Genomic DNA, 11,385 nt, shown 5'->3' with positions numbered 1-11,385 from the left:
CTTCATACCCAGTAGGATGGCTGTAATCAAAAAGATAGATAATAAGGGTTGGTGAAGAAGTGGAGAAATTGGAATCTTCATACACTGCTGGTAGGAGTGTAAAGAGGTGTGGCCATTTCAGGAAAAAAACCTGGTAGTGTCTCAAATGGTTAAACATAAAATTACCATGAGACCTAGCAATTCCACTTCTGGATACATACCCGGGAAAAAATGAAAACATAATCTACACAAATGTTTATAGTAGCATTATTCTTAATAGCTAAAAAATGGAAATAACCCAAATGTCTATTGAATGTTGATTTTTTAAAAGTGATATGTTCATACAATGAAGTATTATTTGGCAAAAAAAAAGAAATGAAATACTGATTCATGCTAGATGAACCTTGGATGAACCTTGAAATTCATGGATAAACCTTGAAAACGCTATGCTAAGCAAAAGAAGCCAGTCACAAAACATCACATATTGTATTATTTCATTAATATGAGTATCTAGAATAAGCAAATGTATAGAGATGGAAAGTAGACTAGTGGTGACCTTGCATTTGGGAGGAGTGGTGGGACAATTGGAGGGTGACAGTTAAGGGGTATAGGGCTTCTTTTTGGAGTAATAAAGATATTCTAAAATGTATTGGGGTGATGGTTGCACTATACTAAAATCCATTTAATTATGTACTGTAAATGGGTGAAGTGTATGGCATGTGAATTGTATCTCAATTTTTTTAAAAAAAGAAATCTTATTGCTCTACATTTTCACCAACATTTTGTGTTGTCAGTCTTTTTCATTTTAGCCTCCTGGTTTGTATTTTAATTTGCATTTCCCCAGTGTCTAATGATTTGGAGTACTTTTTCATGTGCTTATTACCTTCTTTTGTAAGATTATTCAACTCTCTTGCTCATAAATTGGGTTAGCATTTTATTATTGCTTGATGCAGTCATTATCAATTGCTGTTACAAATTAACCCCAGAATTTAGCATCTTAAAACAACAAAACACTTATTATCTCTCACAGATCCTGAGGCTCAGGAATCAGGGTGATGCTTAGCTGATCTTTTGGCTCAGAGTCTGTCCTGAGGTTGTAAGACATCACTCGCTATTATTAACAAGAAGTCTAGAAAACATATCTTGCTCCAGGGACTCCAGACGACAATGACGATCTCAACTCACAGATTCCCAAAGGATATCAACACATTTTCTTATATGAAACAAGGTGGGCAGAATGGGATACTATGGGCCTGTGACAAAGCAGCATTTCTTTTAAGGCATTTACCATTTTCTCCCTTATACTATAGGCATGGACCTTAAGGTTTGGAGATGCCAAAGTTTGGGTGATAAAATTTGGATACTTTCCCTTCTCTTTTGTTCAATACCCACAGCAAGTTACATAAGCCCTTCTGCAATCTGAATAAGCATCAGTATGGCCTTATGATTAAGGCATTGAAAAATTAATTTAATAAACACTCACTGCCCACTGTCAGTCAACCCAGTTACTCTAGCCCTATGCAGCCCCACATAGGCACTGCTGAGGAAACCAGCTTGGTACCTCTATCCAGCTGGCTACAGCATCTACACTAGTCCACATCTCCATGTGTTCCTAGGAGGCCAGATCCCTTCAGGGGAGTTGGTACTAGAGTCATCCATCCGGTGCCCATTAGGCTGCTCCTCCTTTGGCTGAGACTGCCTGCTGCAGGCTGGCATGCCCCAGAGTTGCCCTACAGCACTGTGGTATACCATAGCTATTGAATATTTTGAATATCACCCTTGCCCTTTTGTTTGCTTTGTGCTAATCACTGTGTGCAACTGAATGAACAATACTGGATCATATGCATTATAGTGGAGTTATTGAAAGGATCACATTGAACCAAATTGGATCTGAAAAACCTTAGAAGTTAAGCTATATCTGGATGTCCTTTCTTCTCAATCTCCCTCTTTCCTTGGCCATGTGGAATCTCATGCAGACTAGTGGAATGTCTGCTTTTTTCTAGTTTAATCATCTGTTTGGATACTGGAGGTGTTAATGGGTTCCAAGATTATGTGGGTTTGACAGGTAATGATGGCTTATTTTTCGGATCATCAACCACTATCCACGCCCAGTGTACTGACTCAAATAGCAGCTGATAGAGATAGGAACATTAATAAAATAGAATAATTTAAAAACAAATATAGTTTCTTTTAGAAAAAAACGTTTGTATATATGTACAGAAACATTCTGGAAGAATAATACTCAAAATATTATCAGTGGTTATCCTTGGGTGATGGTGGAAATACTGGTAACTCAGTACTTCTCTATAAGTATTTATATATTCTATTGTTGTTCTTGAGAAAAGTTGCTTTATAACAAAAATAAAAGTGGTTTTAAGGGAATAGAAAACATTAAGCAAGACATACTATATTTTTCTTTAAAAGTAATTCATAAAATGCCTTTTAGACGAGTTTTTTCTTTATTACATGCACTGGGTTTCTAGTGAGTTGCCAGGTAGTGAATATACCACATCAAAGAAGATTGAAACACTTATGTTTTTCCATAAGGTGGTCCCTCCAAATCAGATTTCTTAGAATAAAGCTTTAATACATTTCATGATTTTGATATATTGCATGCTAAATTATGTCCCTAATAATTATAATACAGACATAATAATAATTAAAATACAGACATAACACATACATGACATAAAGTATAACACTGACATTATAAAAACTTTGCACTGTATTTTCAATAACATAAACCCTGGGACATAGTAATAGTATAATGTCTGTTTGTATATTTTAATAATTGGTATTTCTAATATGCAATGTAAAATTATCTTCATTATTAAGAATATGCATATTATATAGATACAGTCTTGAGGGCCTCAGTGTAGCAGTTAAAATTACCCCTAAAACATCCCAAAATGAGTGAATGAGTAAATTGCCTGCCCTATCAAGTTTGGTAAGTCAGGTTACAAATTTTGTGATGCGTTAGCAAGTCCTACAGGGAACTATGTAATCAGGAAGATCTTTTGTAATGATTATGACCTTTAAACTCTTCTGGTTTCCCTAGAATTGTTTGTATGTATGTACACATAGGATAATAATATATAATTAGATCAAAACTTTTTTAAAAGTGTACATATATTCCCCTTGATGAACATTAGGTTCCTTAATATTTGATATTGCTTTTGGGGAGAAAAAAAATCAAATGAGTGTCAAAATAGTATATACTTTTACTCATGTGGGAAAACTTTGAGTTCTTTCGAGAGTCACTTTTACATGGTTCTATTGTTTGGTTGGTGAGGCTTTCTACTATTCTTAATGCTATATTTGCTTTCCCTATAATAAGAAAGTGGTAAGGAAAGAAAAAATTGTAAATATCAGTATTCTGTGTGGCTACTATGCTCAGAAACTCTACTTTGAGATTCTTGCCTCCAAATCTTAAATTAGAAAAGAAAAATGACTCATCCCATGATATTATTGGTAAACTCAGTTGAAATTTATATAACTTCTGCTTGTATTTAGGAGCAAAAGATAGTAGAAGACAAGAAATCAATGTTTGTTATATATCTTTAAGACTCAGCTTGGATGAGGTAGGTAATAATTTGCAGTTGATAAAAGATTTATGGTAAAATCAGAATTTCTTTAACTTTGATTTCAACAACAACAAGTTAGCGACTGCTACTGCTATATGCTGATCTTCTAGATTCTGGTGTATGTTGAGGACAAACTCACCCAGAAGATAAGACCATATTAAGAGATGGAAAGCGGGAGACCAGAATTGGCAGTGGAAAAGTGAATAGAATGGTGATTGGGAAATAGCTTCCTTTCCCTCATCTTCATGTCAAGCAATAGTCTGCGACTTTTATTTAACTTATTGGTCCTTAACAGCAGTATCTGCTGAACTGCATTTGGTGCTATTTCCAAGATAAAATTTAACTGTGTATGTCAGGTAATATATTTAACTTTTCCTGTGGAAAAAGAAGGGGAGATATGTGTGTCAAGAAGAAACTGTGAAGGACCAAAAAACAAAAACAGGAGACAAGTGTATGTTCTTTCTAATTTTCCAATGTTTTTTCATTTATTACTTTTCATTGGTGGAAACATGATTAATCACAATAAGCAAACATTTCAGTGTCAGTACATTCTATTAAAAAAACTTGTGAAAAGCATTTAGGATCAAAGATAAAATATGTGTGAAGGCATTTTGAAAGCTAAAATCTGTAAGTTTTAAGGTAGTAGTAGTAATAGTACAGTCCCATGTGCCCAATATATTTACTATGTCTCCAAATATTACCAAAATAATGAGGTACTTTATATATCACAGAAAGATGTTAACAAATTAAAAGCATAGCATAATCAGCATATGAGACATCTACTTATCTCCTCTTGCCTTTCCATTCTCTTGTTGGCTTAAGTTTTCACCAGAATGATTTGGTAATAAGAGGTGTGGAAGAGATACAATGGATGTGGTTTTAGAAAGGAATTTGATTTTGTGTATTAGATATTTTAAAGAAGCCTCTTAAAGTTCTATTTTTGAATGCTTAAAAAATTAAAAGACTTTTAATACACTATTCTCTATGAAATTAATTTCATTTTCATATTTGCCATGTAATATCTGAAAGATAGATTATGAAATTGTTAACAGTTCTAAAAATAAAGCTAGGCAAATGTATTCCAAAGCAAAATACACAAAAAGAATAAGCAATCGGGATGTAATATTCAAGATAACAATTATGCAAAAAAAGTGATTTTACAAACTAAAGAGTATCAGGGAGGGTCCAATAATAAGTTGATTTTAGGGTCTTCCACTGATAAAGAAAACAAGAATATACTCAGGAAAGTTTAAGAATTGAAGGAAATGTCTCATTGATAATAAGCTTGCTCTAGAGGATAACCTTTGTACTGAACAGAAGAACAGAGTTCTACACCTAATCAGTAGGTGCTAGGCTAGGCAGTTTTCTTAGGACTATTCAGATGAAGCACAGGGGAAGGCAATACCATGTCCCTTCCCTGAACTTTTTTCTCTCAGATTCCAGCCTTTAATTCTCACGAGTCAGAGGGGAACTCAGATCCCAAGGATCCATACACTTCCAGGCTTTTATTACATCTTACATCTGGGAATTCAGTAAGCAACACTTCATGGAAAGATAAGTGGGAAAAAAAGATAATTCACATTTAATGAAGCTTAACATATATACTGTGTGTGTGTGTGTGTGTGTGTGTGTGTGGACTGTGACAGAATAAAATTACTAAGGCTTAGTGAAACCTTGGTAGAGAGAAGCCTATATTCCCATGCATGTGAAGTGACTATAAATATATCTGTATGACTTGTTCTAGAAATTTAACCTTTGCTTTAGATATCTTAGCTACTTGTAGACCTCAATATCACACTTAACTCCCCCTAGTTTATAGTTTAGTTAACTTGCACTGTAACAAAAGTCAAAGACTTCTAAATATTTTATTACAAATATTAAGAATTCCTTCCCAAAATCTTTTTAAAAATCATAGATTGCTTTATTTTCATGAGAGTTACTTAATCTCTTCTAAGTCAAGTATAAATGATTTACATTAGTTAATGATTTAAAATGAACACAAAAATAAAATTGTGCAATATTGTACTAGGAATCTCTTAGCACCATATTGTGCGGATGACCTATATTTCCCCCTATTTGTTAACTATCTAATATCCTTTGGTCAAGTCATTTTTACATATGCCTAACAAAAGAGATGTAGGTGGCAAATGTTGCAAAACTCATTTTAATCCAGTGAACTATAATCAAAACCAATTTCAAGTTTCCAACAGCTGATGTCAGTGGCAGCCATGCAATATTGATCTTCGTGACAACTGGTGACTTCAATTCTAGTTTGATATAACAGTTAAGGATATGACTTTTGTCTTGAGTCTAAAAAGACTGTGAGAGCTGCCTGCTGACATTACTACTATTGATCCTTGTAGAGGCCTTGGCTAATGTGTCATTAAAAATCATATTTCAAATGAATATTTAATAACATGGTGAAATGTTCACATATGATTAAACAACTGTTTACAAAACAATATACTTAGTAATATATGTAAAAACAATACATATGTACACAGACAGAGAAGATGGAAATTTATACTAAAAAATGTTAACAGCTATAGTATTTGGAGTGAGTTTCCTTTTTTATGTTTTCTCACATTTTTTTCAAAATTTCCACAAACTTTTTCTTCATAATGTATTACTTTTGTAACTAGAAAAAATCAGTTAAAAATAAATAAATTTCTGAAATCATAAGTGAATTTTGGGAAAGAGTTATCCCATTGCTATTAAAAAGCTATTCCATTGGCACAATAATGCAAAGAAGGATGAAAGAAGAAAAGAGAGGACCTAGAAATACAGCCTACTGCATAAATGAACTTAATACATGCTATGTTGGTCATTAAGAATTAGTAGAAAAAGGATTTTGTTCAATAATGATGTCAAAAAATCCTGACTCAATATCTGAGGGAGAAATCAATTTAGAGCTTCTCAAAATAACTTCCAGATTATTAAAGACTTAAATCTTAAAAATCAAATAGTAAAAATATTAGGAGAAATATAAGTGAATATTGATCTAATATTTGGTTTAAAAAGGATCTAGGTGTAAAAACAAAGATCTATAGATTTGACTATAAAAACATTTTAATTTTGTTAATAATCTTTCAGTAAAATTAAAAGAAAATGAAGAAAATTATTCAAAACAAATTGACAAAGGGTTGCCACACTTACTATATTGTTAATTGAATTAAACAAGGTAAATAATAATTATAGTACTGCTAGTCTATGAGCTCTGTGAAGGCAGAGGCATAATTGTATTGTTTACCATTTACATCCATTAGCATAATGTCCAGATACAATTTAAGGAATTAATACGTATGAATAGAGAAATGGTCAAACATGAAAAAGCAGCTAGGGGGGAAAGAGAAGGAGAAAAGGAAATACGAGTATCAAATAGACGTGATAAAAATTATTTTACTACTAATAAAAATACAATTAAAACTATAATGAGAAATTAGGAAGAGTTTTGTGTTGTGTGCATATTTATAGTAGATGCAATAAAGGGATAGGCAACATCAGAGTGTGGAGTGTTTTGAAGGGCAATTGGCAAAATCATGTTGTTGACCATGTAATTCTAGAATCTAACCTAAAGAAACACAACAAACACTTGATATTTATGAAGGATAAATCTTCTAGACTCCTGGACTCTCCAAATCTGTTTTCAAACTGTTTCAAGGAGCCCTGGAGTTCTGTCAGGGTGTCCCAAACTTTCATGTGACTTTTATCTCATTTATAGACTCGATATAGGAATATTTTCTTAGATTCCACTGAAAACATCAAAATTTGAACACACTGTCCTATAGTATATAATTTCTTCAATAAAATGCAATGGAGTGTTACTTCTCAAAAACTACCAGAGAGTGGAGAATATGGTATTACATTCCCAAGCATTAGCCTCGCGGTAATTCAAATTCCTGCTGCAAGAAACTTGTAGTCACTCTACATTTATCTTGCAAATAGACAGAAGCCCAGATGTAAAAATAAGAGAATATCCAGGGCCTGTTGAATAATAAATAAAATATTTGTGTTCTACGATGTTCACCAGTGTTTCTTAATATATTAGTCAGTCCTAACAGGAACCACCTCCCCGCCAGATGTTTCAACAGAAGAGATTTTATTGAAGGAACTATTTACGGAAATTTCAGTTAGGTTTAGAGTTAGAGTTGGGTGAAGGGAAATAACACCGCATGGAGATGACAAGAGACATGGAGGTACTCAAGCTCTTCAAACAATAGTAAGAAGCTGTTACCACCACTATGACTGAAGAGATAAAGGGAGGAGATCAAATGAGAGCAGTGGAGAGGACTGCTTTGCAGGAGCCTTAGAGGCCCAAAGCCATGAAAAGAGGTGGGAAGAAATATTTCCAACCTTTCTCCTCTTCCACCCGCTAATCTATTATTGGTGTTACCCATTGGCGAATCCTACCTGAAAGCTAGCTGGCAAGAAAGCCCAGAAAAAAGTCTATGAAAGTTCTGCTTTCAGAGGCACAGTCTAGCAGAGAAGGATGGAAAATGGATCTGACGGAGAGCAAATAGAAAATAGCAAACATAGAGTAGTGGAATATTGGAAACCCAGATGCCCAATAATAGAGAAACGCTTAACTAAATGATGATATTAACCATTCTCCAATTAGGTAAATAATGGTACTCAAAGAACGTTATGTGTGTTCAGAGAGCACAGAAGAGAGCGTGACCAACTACATTGGGGGCTGTAGATTCAGAGAAGATTTTCTTAAATTGAAAACTAAGGTGCATTGTTGTCATCCAAGCACAGTTTCTTGTATTTTTGTTTAATATAAAAACAATACATATTCACTCTAAGAAACACACAACAAAAAAACACCCCCCATCCCAAGACCACTATCTACATCTCAGTGTGTTTACAGTTTTGGATCTTTTTCTATGCATATATACACATATGATTATGTTGTATTTGGGAAGATTACACAGTTATTCTTTTGTAAACTGTATTTTTCCACTTGATAAATCACAAATACTTTCTCGTGCAATAAATAGCATTATGAAACTTTTAAAAACACTTAAAACTTCTTTAAAAACTTGTTTCCTCCTCTCTTGTAACTAATTTCTATCCTCTGACATTTAGTTTGCTTTCTTTTTTGGCAATTACCAAATGCACTGCGTGATGAGCTGTCTTATAGTCTATTCTTTGTACACATTACTGCCCTTAGGCCAATTTCAGGCCACAGCTTGTTTTTCTACAGCCTTCAAGCGAATAGCTTTCATATTTTTTAAGGGTAAAAAAAAAAAAAAAAGGACACACACAAAGAAGAAAAGCAACATAGACATATGTGGCCTGCAAAGCCTAAAGTATTTACTATCTGGACTTTTATAGAAAACATTTGTCAATCCCTGTATTATGAATTCCAAGAAATGTTATTTTTGAGTCAAAGGGTGTGAACATTTTTGAAGCTTTTACTGCATGCAGTCTGCCAAACTGCCCACCAGAAACATTGAAGCAATTTATGTCCTTCTCAGTACTGAGCTTGGTTATTTGCCATTCATCCTGCCTCAAAGGTCACTGTCCCAAATTGTTAGTTATGAGTATTCTTTTAGTCCCAGTAAACTTGATGGTGCATTATCAAGTTTTCACTTTCCTTAAAAATAGGTGGGGCCATTTAATTTTTCTTACATGACTTAACTAATTTACATTTTTGCCCATTAAAAAGAACAGGATATTTATATATCTTTGTAAGAACTCTTTATTAAATAAGGCTTTACTCTCTTATCTTTCATATATATTATAAACATTTTGATAATTTTTACTTGTGTTTCAATTTTAGTCTAGGTATTTTTGATGAAAGTTAAAAATTCTTTAGTCAAATTTGTCACTTTTGTAATTTTAAACTTTAATCCATGTTTATTTTGAGATTAAAAGCAAGTCACTTGTGAGTTCTGATGTCATATTGCTGGGTTCGAATTTGGCCTTATCACATACTATATATTTGTCTAAATTACTTGGCTTCCTAAAGTCACAGTTTTATTCTTTATTAAATAGAGATAATTGTAATACCGCAGGGTTGATGTAAGAATGAACAGCTATAAAACACAAAAAGCATTTAGCATAGAGCCATTAGCTATTATAGTAGCAACGGAACACTCCAGGCAAAAGAAATAACATGTATAACGGTACAGAGATATAAAAACAAGTTTGTGCATTTAGAAAATTAGATGCGATGTCATAAAATGGGGTGTCAAGTGTGAGGGGCAAGGTTGTCAGATGGAAGGGGGAGGTGGGCCTTCAAAGCCATGCCCAGGATCGTGCTCTTAATATTACCAGAGTTTGAGAGCCAAGGAAGGCTTTTAAGCAATCAAGAAACCCATTGAGGTATGTGATGTACGATGATCAGTAGTAGCAAAGTGAGAAATGGACTAGATTCACAAAAACAGTAGTGTCCTGCTCCACCCTGCCCTCCCCAAATTCCTGATATCTAGAGGCAAATTCTTTCACCTTGTAACTATTCTGGTATTTGCCTCTTCTAAATATTGTTTAAACTATTTCTTTTTTAACTTTTAAACTATTTCTATTTTGTCAACATAGATATAATTATGAGACTAATAAATAAACAATACCAGTGGGGATATACCTAAGGAGTCCTAAAAGTGGATGGACCTAAAATATGAATCTGAGAGAGAAGAGAGAATCAACTTGACTCACTAGTGAGTGAAAGGGGAACAAGATAGCAGAGAGGGAAAGAACAGGAGGCATTGTATGAAGTTAGAGGCCACGGAAGCAGGCTGGGAGAAAAAAGATGCGTTCAGTTTGGGAGATGTAAAGTTTTAAGCACCATTTTCTGGAGTATGAATAAATTGAGTATTGCCCCAGGCTTCTGTCTTGGTAGTTTCTCACTGCTCTGAGGACCAAGTATTGATAATTCAAGAGGCAGTCTTGGGCGGTTTGGGAAAATGTAGGTAAGAAAATCTGCCACCTAGAACTTTAAACCAAAGCTGACCAATTTCATGCCATGGAATGAGTACAGGTATGTAGATATATACTAACTTCTTCCAGGTGGAAGTTAATCCTGCATGAGCAGCTGCTTCTTCTGTTTGCATCACTTTGGGCCTTGCAGACATTACCATTTCCTGGGTGTGCCGGTGAAGTAAGTGTATGAAGCACTGCTCTTTTAGAAGGCCTAAAGCACTCACAATCAGCCTGCTGGATCGGCTGCCAGGCCCCTTTTGTGCTGCCTTTTAAAAACTTTCTACTCCCCCTCCATCATCACCCATTCCTGTCCCCACCCACCATTCAAAACCATCTTTAAGGTACACTGAGTATCAGCTAAAAGGGTTTGAGAGAGGAGTTCCCTCCCCGTGAAGTGCTTCCTGTCAAGGTGATACTAGGCCCACACTTTATAAGGCAAGCACACAGGAGACACTGCTGTGGTTTGAAGAACATCCAGCACACTTGACATTTCTCTTAAACCCATAACCCCCAAAATAGAGTACAGAAGAATGGAGGAGGATTTTAAAAGCGAATTTGTGAGCAGCTACAAGAACAAAACCAGTGGATTAGGTGACCCTGGAGCCCTTTCCTTCCTGGCACTCCCCTTTGAATCATCAAACTCCACTTGTGACGTCGCAGACGCCTCGCTCCTGCAGGCGTGGGATACCCTCGCCCGCCCTGGGAGCCTCGAGGCGTCACCGCACGGTTCCGCGCCTCGGTCCCTGGAAGAACCGAGGGGTGGCGGCCTGGCGAATGCAGAGGTCGGAGCCAGGGCGGAGCGAGGCAGCCCGCAGCCCAGCTTCGCCTTCGCCTCCGGTGACTCCGCTGTGCTCCCCGCCCCTCGCCCTCTGAGCTTGTGGCCAGACGCCTGGCGCCC

Source organism: Pteropus vampyrus, unplaced genomic scaffold (genome assembly GCF_000151845.1).
Source record: "Pteropus vampyrus isolate Shadow unplaced genomic scaffold, Pvam_2.0 Scaffold2, whole genome shotgun sequence".
NCBI classification, from domain to species: Eukaryota; Metazoa; Chordata; class Mammalia; order Chiroptera; family Pteropodidae; genus Pteropus; species Pteropus vampyrus.
This window is presented reverse-complemented; position numbering follows the sequence as displayed.